The sequence below is a fragment of the Euprymna scolopes genome, chromosome 38, assembly GCF_053919585.1.
Source record: "Euprymna scolopes isolate OS-2025 chromosome 38, ASM5391958v1, whole genome shotgun sequence".
Classification (NCBI taxonomy): Eukaryota; Metazoa; Mollusca; class Cephalopoda; order Sepiida; family Sepiolidae; genus Euprymna; species Euprymna scolopes.
The window spans coordinates 16,815,387-16,827,737 of NC_136519.1; the positions used below are offsets into that span (position 1 = coordinate 16,815,387).

Below are 12,351 nucleotides of genomic sequence, written 5' to 3' on the forward strand. Positions count from 1 at the left end.
TGACCTTGTAATGGGTGTTGTAACCCAACATCCAGTTTACGACTTCCGTTTTCGCATGCGTACACAAACACAAACCCATAACAGCGTAAATAAAGAACTCGAGAATAAAACATATTGTTTTACTGTGTACGTTTTCAGCGTCAAAATTGTTGTTTTTTTTTCGCGTTTAAATTATCCAAATAAACAATTGTTAATACTTTCTGCTTTTTTTTTACATCGTTCATTTCCGCATTCTCTTAATTAGTTTTACTGACCTTATTATTAACATATAAATTAAATATTTGACCCAATGGGTCATGAATATTTGTTTAAAATAAATGAAAAAAAGGTACATTTTATTTTCATTTTCTATTTAAAATACCATTCTTTACATGGGGAGAGCGCTTTTAACTATTCTATACTTTCAACTAGCAATTTCATTTAAAAAAGATATATACAAATTTGAATTTAACTTTAAATATTATGGTATCTGTTCAGTGCACATTTACGTATGGCCAACCACTTATAATTCAGTAACTGTAATTTTTTTAAAAAAATAAACAATTATAATAAACAGAACGACTTATAAAAATCTATCTATGTTTTTTTTTCATTTTAATATATTTTCATAGAAATATTTTTGGTTATGTCACAAAAAACTATTTTCTTTACGTCACAAGTGTTACGCTCATACATTAATTCCATAGCTAATACAACATACTGACCCAACGGGTCACGGGTAGTCTAGTACAATTATAAAACTCAAATCATCTTGCTTGCTTTCGTGTTTAAATCGCCAGTCCGATTCCGGTTTAAGAGTCCGGTTTAGGCTCTCCAGTTTTGCGCAAACACTTGATACACAGAGACGGTATAGACGAGATTTATTAATTAACAATCAATAACGATAAGACAATTGTTTAAAAGAAATAAATTTTAAAAAATGTCAATTTACGTGATTTAAAAAAAAAATTTCTTTGCCAATATATATATATATATATATATATATATATATATATATATATATATATATATATATATATTTGTTTTTGACTCCCAATAATAATAAAAAAAATAAAATTTATTATATATTATAAAAAAATACAGACAAAAAGTCTTGTAATGAAAAACAACATTTCGCAAACAAATGACCTGTTGGAAAGGACCAATATAGTTTACAAATTTAGCTGCCTAATAGAAGAGTTTATCTTCAATATTAGTAGCTACGTTGGTTCAACAACTAACACATTGTCGCGAAGATTGACTCTCCACCTCTCTGACTCTAGCTCCATATCACAACATTTGAAGGGACATGGCTGCCAACATTCGGAATTTCAAAGAATTATGGTAGAAAATGCAAGAGTATTGCAGAGTGAGAGAAATGTAAATAGGCTAAGAATACTCGAAGCATTGTACATTAAAACAAAGAATCCTCAAATAAATAATATTAATTATGAGTGCAGGCGGAATGTTTTGAAATTTTTGGGATAAAATTTTGAATATATATATGTCTGTGTTCGTATATATAAATGTGTTTAATATATGTAAAAAAAAAGTCTGCCCACCTAACTTGTAACAAATTACCACGTGACTAGGAAAAATGTATATATAATTTAAAAATTAAAGTAAGTAAATTAAAAAAAAAAACAATCTCTGCATTTATTTCTACAATCTGCCTGAGGATGATAAGGATGATAGAAGTACTTCTGTCGAAAGTGCTCGCGGTTATGGATCCAACATATACAATTTCGAGAAGAACAAAAAAAAGGACTATTCGGAGATTGGATAAAAAGGAAAATTGTAAAACAGAATAATTCCGTGCTATTTAATAATATTTGTCTAAATGAGAAAATGCTACCTAAATATAAACAATGTATATATATATATATATATATATATATATATATATATATATATATATATATATATATATATATATATATATATATATATATATATATATATATATATATATATATATATATATATATGCGTTATTAAAACGTATTTCTTCTCCGATTCCGGCTTAAGAGTCTGGTTTAGGATTTCCGATTTCACGCTAACACTTGCTACATACATACGATAAACGCGAGATTTATTAATTAACAACAAATAACGATAAGACAAAAAAGGTACTTTTCTTTTTAACGACTCTCGCTGAAATAAAATCTATTATCTAACATGGGAAGGGTAGGCTGTTTTGTAACTATTCTGTACTTTCACCTAACAATTTACTAAAAAAAGATATCTTAGAAATTGAATTTAACTTTAAATAATATTTTAAAATAGCGCGGATGGTTAAATGCAAAAACATCCTTTAAAATATCGTAAATAAATAATAATAATAATAATAATAATAATAATAATAATAATAATAATAATAATAATAATAATAATAATAGCGGGACTGGGGATGAAGGGGCAAATGTCAAATCGGGGCTGTAAATCGATTCTGAAAATGGGGAATCGATTGACAAGAATGTGTTATGTGAAACTGAATCCCTTTCCAAATCTTTAAATATTGATTAATTTTTTTTTAAATTTATAATCTGGTAGCTGAGTGTCCAATATTCTGCAGAAATAGTTAAAAAAAAAAGACGAAAAGAAAAAAATTGTAAGAGGGTGCCGATTGTTCCGGTGCACCTACATATTTTTTAAAATATTTTCTTTACCCAAGTTGTGCATGATTAAAACTAGAACTTGGTTTAAAAAAAAAAGGTACGCTTTTCGTGTCCAAAATTATTTATTGACGATTATTTTATTTGTATTTTTCATTGCAAGTTGGAATTGTTTTCAAATAAAAAACAAAGCAAATGTTTTTTTCTGATGTAAAAAAAAAACTACTTCATCAATTAAAAACATATTTATTTTTTACGACCTAACCCAGCGTAGTTTCATTCCTAAAATAAAAATAAAAATATACTTTTGTTTGGCTAATACGTTTCAACAGTAGAGTTGAAAAGTAGAAAGAGAGATGTGGCAAAAGATAAGATGTAAACTGAGAGCTCTTGGAACGAGTGAAGTAGTCATGTAGGTGTTACTATTATATACTTGAGGTTTTTTGTATTATATATATATATATATATATATATATATATATATATGTATATATGTATATATATATACATATATATATATATATATATATATATATATATATATATATATATATATATATATATGATGAGAATAATGGAAATAGTATTCCGACAAAATAGAGAAATAAAATGGAACAAACCGTGTTATGTGTTCATCACTGTTTCGTTTTTATTTCATCTTCCAGAGAAAGTCTCGAAATAAAGACGAAACGCTGATGAACACATAACTCGGTTTGTTCCTTTTTATTTCTCTCTCTCTCTCTCTCTCTATCTCTCTCTCTATCTCTCTCTCTCTTTATATATATATACACACATAAATATATATATATATATATAAATATATATATATACACACATATATAAATAAATATATATATATATATATATATATATCCTGGCTTGAGGTAGTTGTTTTTCTAGCAGCAATGATGAGCTGTGAAAGAGCGAAACAGTACTGTATGTGGATGACTATATATATATATATATATATATATATATATATATATATATATATATATATATATATATATATATACGCATGGTGTTCCAGAAGTCTTGGACAAATTTCAAGACTTTATATTTACTGAACTATATATGTTAAATGTGTGTGTGTGTGTGTGTGTGTGTGTGTGTGTGTGTGTTATTTGTCTTTGTTGTGTGCCAAATTGAATTTGAATCTTCGGACTAATCGGCGTATTAAATTTGTGCTCTCGGAGATAAAAAAAAATATTTACTTGTTAATGACGACTGACTTGGAATCGCCCGAGAGTATCAGTTATAAGCCCCCTTTTGAATTGGTCGATTTCACTATCAACCATTTTAAGCAACCGACACCTATTATCGGATTTCATGAAATTTATTCAGCGGGAGCAAATAATTTGCGAATTCGAATCTTGCTTCCGGTTATCCAATACGTGCTGTGCAACAACTTGATTTCTCAAGCGCGGCAAAAAATAGATCGATAAACAGATGGTTATTGTATTCCCTTTTTGTTTCAAGATGTGTGAATCTTTCGACTTTATTTATTCTTATTTCCGCCGAGGACAGAGTTAGACACAAGGTTTTTTATGTGAGGAAAATCCTGTTCCTCAAATACGGATGCTATGTTACTAGTTTACCGGAAATTACCGGAAAGTAAAATAGTCGATTATTATGAGTAGAATTATAATAGTCGATGATTATGATTGTAATTGTTAGGAAACAAAAAGATATTATCGATGCGAAATTAAGTTAAGTTGAAATATTTACATTTAATACTTTCTAGGAATATCAACTAAATGCTAACTTGATAGATTGGATTTAAGCTAACGATAATAATAAACAAAGACACGTGACAAAAAACAGACAAGGACCTTTAGGCTAGGTTTAGTAGTGATGACGTAATAGAAAAGATAGATTTGAGACACGTAGAATATTAATTATGAGGGAGAGCAGTTCGATATACAAAGCGTTCGCGGACGGACGGAGTTTTTGGACTTTGACTCCCATGGAAGTCGAAACGCGGCGACTTAGCAAAATGTAGTCTTATGAGAAGTATACCAACTTTGAAAAGGAAGCCAACACGAATAAATGAAAGGTCCATATATAATTCCGGCTTTAGCGTTTTTACTTCTAGTATAAAAGCACTTTTGATTTCAGGACACATGAAAAGAAAATTTAAGGTATGGTATTTTGCTGATGTTCCCTCCGACAACAATGTTCGTCTCTTGATTAAACCCTGTCAATAAACTGTTAATATATGTATACACCTATCAACAGACAATAAAAAACACTAGAGAATCACAGATCACATACGGTTAAGACGATCATAAATGTTATATGTACTGTTATAAATATATATTAGACGAATCATATGTCACAAAACGTTTAGCACTCATAACTTAACAGAGGCTCATTACGAGGGACATGCAATAAGTAATGCCCCTGACCTACTTCCCATAGCAGTAGAGCTACGAAACTTGGCACAGTTATTAGTCTTTCTCTATATAGGAACCACCCAGAGTTATGCATTTCTCCCATCTTTGATGCAGCTCTGGAGACCGTTTTTGTAGAACACCCCAGGTTGGTCCTCCAACCACGACGTGACTTCAGAAATCAAGGCTGCATCATCAGGGAAACGCTTTCCTGTCAAAAACAACTTAATGGCTGAGAAGAGGTGAAAGTCAGAGGTTGCAAGGTCAGAAGAGTAGGGAGGATGGGAGAGGATTTCATAAGCACACGCCCGCCCTTCTGATCTGGCGACATGCGAGTTGTGGACCGGAGCGTTGTCCTGCAGGAGGAGGGTACATTTGCAGATCTTGCCCCGACTCTTGGTTTTGATAGCTTCCCTTAATTTCCTCAAAAGTGAAGCATAATATGCTCCTGTAATTGTGGTAGCCTTTACCAGGAAATCTGTCATCACTACTCCGTCCTGGTCCCAGAAGACTGTGAGCATGACCTTGCCAGCGGAGGGCTGCACCCTTGCTTCTTTGGAGGTGGTGAGTCCAAGTGCTTCCACTGCATTGACTGGGCTTTCGTCTCTGGATCATAGTGATGGACCCAGGTTTCATCCTGTGTAATCAGTCTTTTGAAAAAATTTGATTAATCTTTTGGCACATTTCCAAATTCATCCTCGAGCACTCGACGCGTTCACACTTCTGGAATGGTGTGAGCAACCTGGGAATCAATCTGGCAGATACCTTATGTATATGCAAATGGTCATGAATGATATTTTCCACAAACCCTGTACTAATCTTGACATCTATTTGGCGAATAGTAATTCGCCGATCTTCCAAAATGGCAGCCTCAACTTGACGGACAGATGCCTCATTAATGGCAGAAGAGGGACGACCGGGTCTGGGTGCTGTTTCCACAGACTTCCGGCCATGTTGAATTCACGATGCCAGCGTTTTACAAGGTCATATGATGGGGCATTATCATCATAAGTTTATTTCATTTCATCAAAAGTCTCCTGTCGTGTGCGTCCTTTCAAATACAAAAACCGGATCACTGCTCGACATTCAACAGGCTCCATTTCACACCTAACTCAATTCAAACACCTGTAAAACAGAAACCAAAATTAGTTCAGAGCTGTAATTTGTGATATAACCCGTAGAGATATAAATCATTGCACATGCAACATGTCAGCTAGATCAGACAACTGGAAGTGTTCAGGGGCATTACTTACTGCACGTCCCTCGTATATATACACTGATATTATTGTCATACATACATACCGGTTAACATAACACGGACGTACTACATTATTTAAAAAAATAAGATCCACATTGCCGCAGTTTATGAAAGAATTTTTTCTCTGGTGACGGCGAACATGAACAGTTTGAGGCATTTATTGATAGGTGCTGATGTCAACTGCATCAACGTAAACGTTAGGTACGGGGAATTTAATGCCTGATTCGGTATGGGACCTGGTTTTGAATGTCGGCTAATCATAATATATTTTAAATTATCGGTTACTTTTTGATTATGTTTAAAAGATTACAGATTAAAGTCAATTTCTACAAGAAAAAAGTGTGTGAAATAAAAAAACATGGAATAATTTTATCTAAAATCTGAAAAACCATACATTTCACGTAAAAATTCTTTATGACAAAAATCCTGTTTACAGATTTCTGGCAAGAGAAATATAAGTTTTCTGGAATTATTTCCAAGTGAAGTATTAAGTTAAAGTTTTAAAATAATGAATTAATACAATAAACTTTTGCTAAATAGGGTAATAATTATCCTAAAATGTGGCCATGGTAGTAACAAGATTAGTTTCGTATCAAAAAAAAAAAAAAAAAAAAAAAACGACATGGCGCCGAAATTTAAAGATATACGAAGCACATTAATGATATAATTTCATTATTATTTAACAATGTTCCGGCATATCGAGCATTTTTTCCTTTTCTTTTCAAGAATGTGCATCCGTACTTACCAACATGGAACGTTTATATAATTCTTTCCATTTTTTAATATAATTATTTTTGTATGTTGCTGTTTATCAATTTATTTTTTGTATTTCATTTGCCGAGATTATATGAAAATTATCTTACGTGCATAAAAGTATTAGAATCTTACATATAAAGATTACCTTAAGAATGTAACCGTAAAAAAATAAAAAATACTTTTTGCAATTAATTTTTTTTTTGCAGGAAAATATTAAATAACCGATGCTTTATTCAATGATAATGTCAGTAGTACGAGAAATTAATTTTGATTCGAATTATATCGATTTAATTAATACGAACTTAGGTGTTTTTTTCCTTATTTTCCTGTAAAAATTAATTAATTTTTTTAATTGTTACAATTTATGATGCTTTATTTTCACAAAAAGCCGAAATAAATTCTTGCATTTTGTTTTACTACCCGGGCTAAATAAATATTCATTATATTCCGCGATCATTATTTGATAAATACTGAAAATTTCATAAAAATTGGTTAATTTCCTGATTTTTGGTGATTTTTTAAGTAAAAGGGGAGGGTCAAAATGTTTATACATTTTGAGCATCGGCATTCATTTTGCCCGTACCTAGTAAACGTTCACCAGGCGCATTTGAGTATTGATCGATTCAGTTTTTTCCTGCATAGAGGAATTCAAAGACGCATCTTTGCTTCTGACACACGTCTATAACAGGTGTTACTTTCTAAGAGTCTCACACCGTCAATACCTGCGAAAGAGATAAAAGTTTTAGGTTATGAATGCATAAGAACAGTCATCATAACAATGCAATTTGCAGTCTACTCTGACCCATTCGAGCAGCATAAAATTAGGAGGCAATGCGTTTAGAATGGCACTCGTATTTTTAATCGATATTTAAACGGAAGTCAAAATTACATTAGTTTTTATAAGATACTAGACTACCCGTGACCCATTGGGTCAGTATGCTATATTAGCTATGGAATTCATATATGAGCGTGACACTTGTGACGTAAAGAAAATAATTTTTTTTGACATAACAGAAAAATTTCTATGAAAGTATATTAAAATGAAAAAAAGAATATAGATAGATTTCTATGAGTCGTTTTGTTTATTATAATTATTTTTGAAAAAAAATTACAGTTACTGAATTATAAGTGCTTGGCCATACTTATAGGTAAATGTGCACTGAACAGATACCATAATACTTATAGTTAAATTCAAATTTTGATATATCTGCTTTTTTTTACATCGTCCATTTCTGTATTACGTTTAAGTTATTTTAAACCCACTCTTCCCATGCTAAATAATAATTTCGAAATAATAACGTTAATATTTCAGCGTCCCAATTGTTCTTTTTTTTTCGCATTAAAATCATCCAAATAAACAAATGTTACTACTGTTTGCTTTTTTTTACATCGTCCATTTCTGTATTACGTTTAAGTTATTTTAAACAGCACTCTTCCCATGTTAAATAATAATTTCGAAATAATAACGTTAATATTTCAGTGCGCAGGTCATGCGCGCATGCGCAACCGGATGTCGCCAACGGGAAAGTGGGTTACATATATCGTTACAAGATCATTTGAGTTTTATAATTATATAAATTAGGGCATGGTGTCCGTTCTGGAAGAAAGTGGGTTGGATACTTTGTGAATGTCTCTATAATAAACAATATATAACAGTTTTGTCCAGTGTTGACAACTCTGTAATAATCACAGTAGTTTCATTGTATTTACATCTAGGAAACTAATCGATACTACCATTATATATATATATATATATATATATATATATATATATATATATATATATATATATATATAAAATAAAATAAAAATACTAATTACAATTAAATTTACCAAAATGATCCAAGATGGTGAAACAAAATATATTATAAATATTAAAGAATTAATATTTATAAAATAATCTCAACAAGATGTAAAAGCTCAATAAAACCAAATAGGAGATAGAGCTTATATTAAGAACAAACAATTAATAAAACATGTTGAAAAACACTTTGAAAAAAGAGTTAAAAACATACTTAATCTGAAAAGGGAACACTTGATAAGAGGATAGTCCTTGATCTGCGGAGTTTCGAAGAAATACTTTCCTTCTCATCAGAGGGTAGGAATTAGCAACATGCGGGATCGGATTTTGCATACAAAAGTATTTGATGAAACTACCAGTAAGTCAAAGATCTTACTTGATAACAGAAAGTGAAGCAGAGGGAATATGGTGAAGAAAAGGGTGATTACACGTGAATGGATAGGCTGGTGAAAGGTAAATAATCCAATGACGGTAAAATCCAGAAATATAACCCCAAGAAAGTTAATTGAGTTTCCATTTGCACAAGTAAAATCCAAGAACTATATGCTTTTATTCTAGTTGATGACACGCTTTTATATATTATGTAAAATATAATAATCGATAAAGAATTGACTCTATTACAATATATCCTAAATCTGCGTTAATTGATATTTAAACGTATTTTGCGACCGAGAAACGCTGGCAAGTTTGCTAGTATTATATAAAAATGTGCAGCATATGAATGGCGAACGTTGCATCGATAGATGCTTGGCCAGAGGAAGAAGGGAAGGTACAAAGAACTGAAATTATCTCTGACGAGCAAAACCATCCCAAACGATATTCTGTTTGCTTGGAAAAATAAGTACATACCTGAATGGGAAAAGTCCTGTTGTGATCGCCTTTGTGAGAAAATCAATATCCAGGGTTATCTGCAGGTTAACCCCAGGAATGGCGACAATCTTTGATTTTATCTTCAGTAGATGTCTGGAACAGTTAACCCCGAGATAAACGAACCGTGACCACTAACAAAGGGTCAAAACCAGCCAAGGGGGAAGAATAGAAAAAGAGAGAAGGTTATCGCCATCCGGATGAGGAGAGGGGAGAGCAGGGGAAGTTCATTTTGGGAGATGTACTTTGGAGTTGTAAGTCATTTTTGTTTTAGAAGAGAGAAAAATATTGTTCCAAACAAAATGGCGGTATCAATCCAGTGAAACTTTACATTGTAAAAACTTTTAGATGAAGATTTTCTAATGGGTAGCTAAATCTTGAATTGTAAAAGCTTGTAGATGAAGACAAAGATTTTCTAATAGGTAGCTAAATCTTGAATTGTAAAGCTTAGAAACGGAGAGCAAAGTTCATTCTCGCGTGAAGATAGAAACATTTTGTGCAGGAATTCTAAAAGATTCAGTATATTTTATGGATTGATTCCGGTTTCTGATTGGTTGAGAGCGGTGCGGTTCTATCTGATTGGACAGTTCTTATCACTTCCCTCTATAAATATAGCATTCTATTTGTTTTGTAATCTTGCCCTCACAGGAATACCAAAAAATACTGCAAATTTACCGAGCAGTTGCGCCACACAGTTCAATGAAAATACATGCGTACATGTTCACAATTACCTACGTTTAAGTTTGTCTATTAGTTGTTACCATTTATGGCTAATTGTCTGGAACTTGAATGACAATGGGTAAGTACATAGCAGCATTGGGAAATTGGAATCGAAGTGGAAGAAAGTCAAAAGTTATGGAAGGAGTCAGAGTCAGATTTGTTTTAACGTGCTCTCGTGTAATGAATGAATGCGTGAATGTAGGATTGACATAAAATTCTTAAAGATAGATTAAAATGACCGAAAAATGGGCTGAAATGACTTAAATAAATAAATAAAAAGTAAATGACTTAGAATGACTTTAATGAACTTAAGGATGAATTGAATGACCTTAAGAATGATTTGAATGATTAAAAAATAAGTGGGATCCTTTTAAAACAACTTGACTGATGTTGTAAAGTGGGTGATCATTTTACATTAATATAATACAGAAAAGCGATCTCCCACTTTATATCACAAAGTTACAAACATAAGTACAGCATGTAGTAAGAACAGATACTACACTTTGATCTTGGCCAAAAGGCCAAGAAAACTAAGAACAGCATCTATTAACAACATACCTTTGATCTTAACCAAAAAGGCCAAGCACAAAAGTGTTACGGACAGATCGACCGACAGACCAACCGACGGACCGACGGAGTGACTTATAGAGTCGCTTGCACGCGACTAAAAATTGTTGAGGATCTTAATTTAGAACGTGTAGATACAGCTGGTTTTGATTAAATAAAACACAAAAATGTTGTCCTTGATATTAAGAGCATTTTATGGCTGTAATTCTGTTACTAACGACTCTGAAAATTGTGAAAGAAAGAAAAATAAGACTGCTCGAATGTGACTACAAATTGAAGAAAACAAACGTTCAAATAAATCCTCGGAAATTATTACATCTTTAGTCGAATGAACAAAAAATCGGACAGATAGTTCGATTATTGGAAAACTTTAAAATAACGGGGTCGAGGTTGGAGTTAAATATTTTAGAATTACAGAAATCGAAGTTTTAATTGATATCATTCAACAAATCCAAGTCGACCATTATACCTTCTAACTCTGCTGCCCTTATAAATAATTTGATCGTAATCGATGACAACCTAAAGGATTTCTTTTTATTGATTTCTATGCCGAAATATAGAGAGGGACAACACTCCTTTTTCTGGATTCCCCCACTTATTCTTGATCCTGGTACATCACAATGAGATAGGAGGAGAGGGCATCGAGTAGGGTTGTATAAGTTTTCAGCATGATTTGAAACCTATTCTTCACATTAATTACCAAAACGCCCGTTATACCAAATAGGTAATGTTGCATAAGTAACGGACATCGTCGGGAAATATGGGATCCGGGCATAACCATTTGTAAATCTGATTGCTGGCAAGGACGTCAACTCTACATTTTTATCGAAGAATCGAGATCATAAACAATGAAAGAAATATTTAACTTTGGATTGAAATTGCTAAAAATATTTCAACTCAAATGACAAAATAATAGAACAATTAAATTCCAATCAAGGAATGTGGAGCGATATGAATATAAAACAAAGTCAAAACAAAGACAATCAGAAAAGGATAAGAAACAAAGCGAGTGACACACTTCTGCCGTCGTCCATACCGATCAAACCATACACTCCATACTAACCTGAACGTTCTTTTTTCTGTCAAATTGTCATTTTGTAAAATAAATAAAACTTTGTTGATTTAATAAATTGTTTATTACAAAAACCAATGTTCTCAAAGTGGATACATTTCGTAAAAGTGCGTCTATATTGACGAAATATAACAACAAGTTTGCTAAATGTCTCATATCTCCGTTTCTTCCAAGTCATGATTTAGATAATGCAATCTCTCTTCGGTCTCTCCATCCTCTCATACCGTCTACAGTCACTTTCTGTGTTACCAACCGATGCTGGTATTACTCCGTATTTCTTTTCTTTCTATTCTGTTCCTCCGCAGTAACGTCACATGGCAAAC

General features: G+C 31.9%; 1 pseudogene; it reads right to left on the reverse strand.

Moving 5' to 3' along the window:
* Positions 1-10,748: 10,748 nt before the first annotated feature.
* Positions 10,749-10,923, reverse strand: LOC145263406 (U2 spliceosomal RNA; annotated as a pseudogene).
* Positions 10,924-12,351: the final 1,428 nt, after the last annotated feature.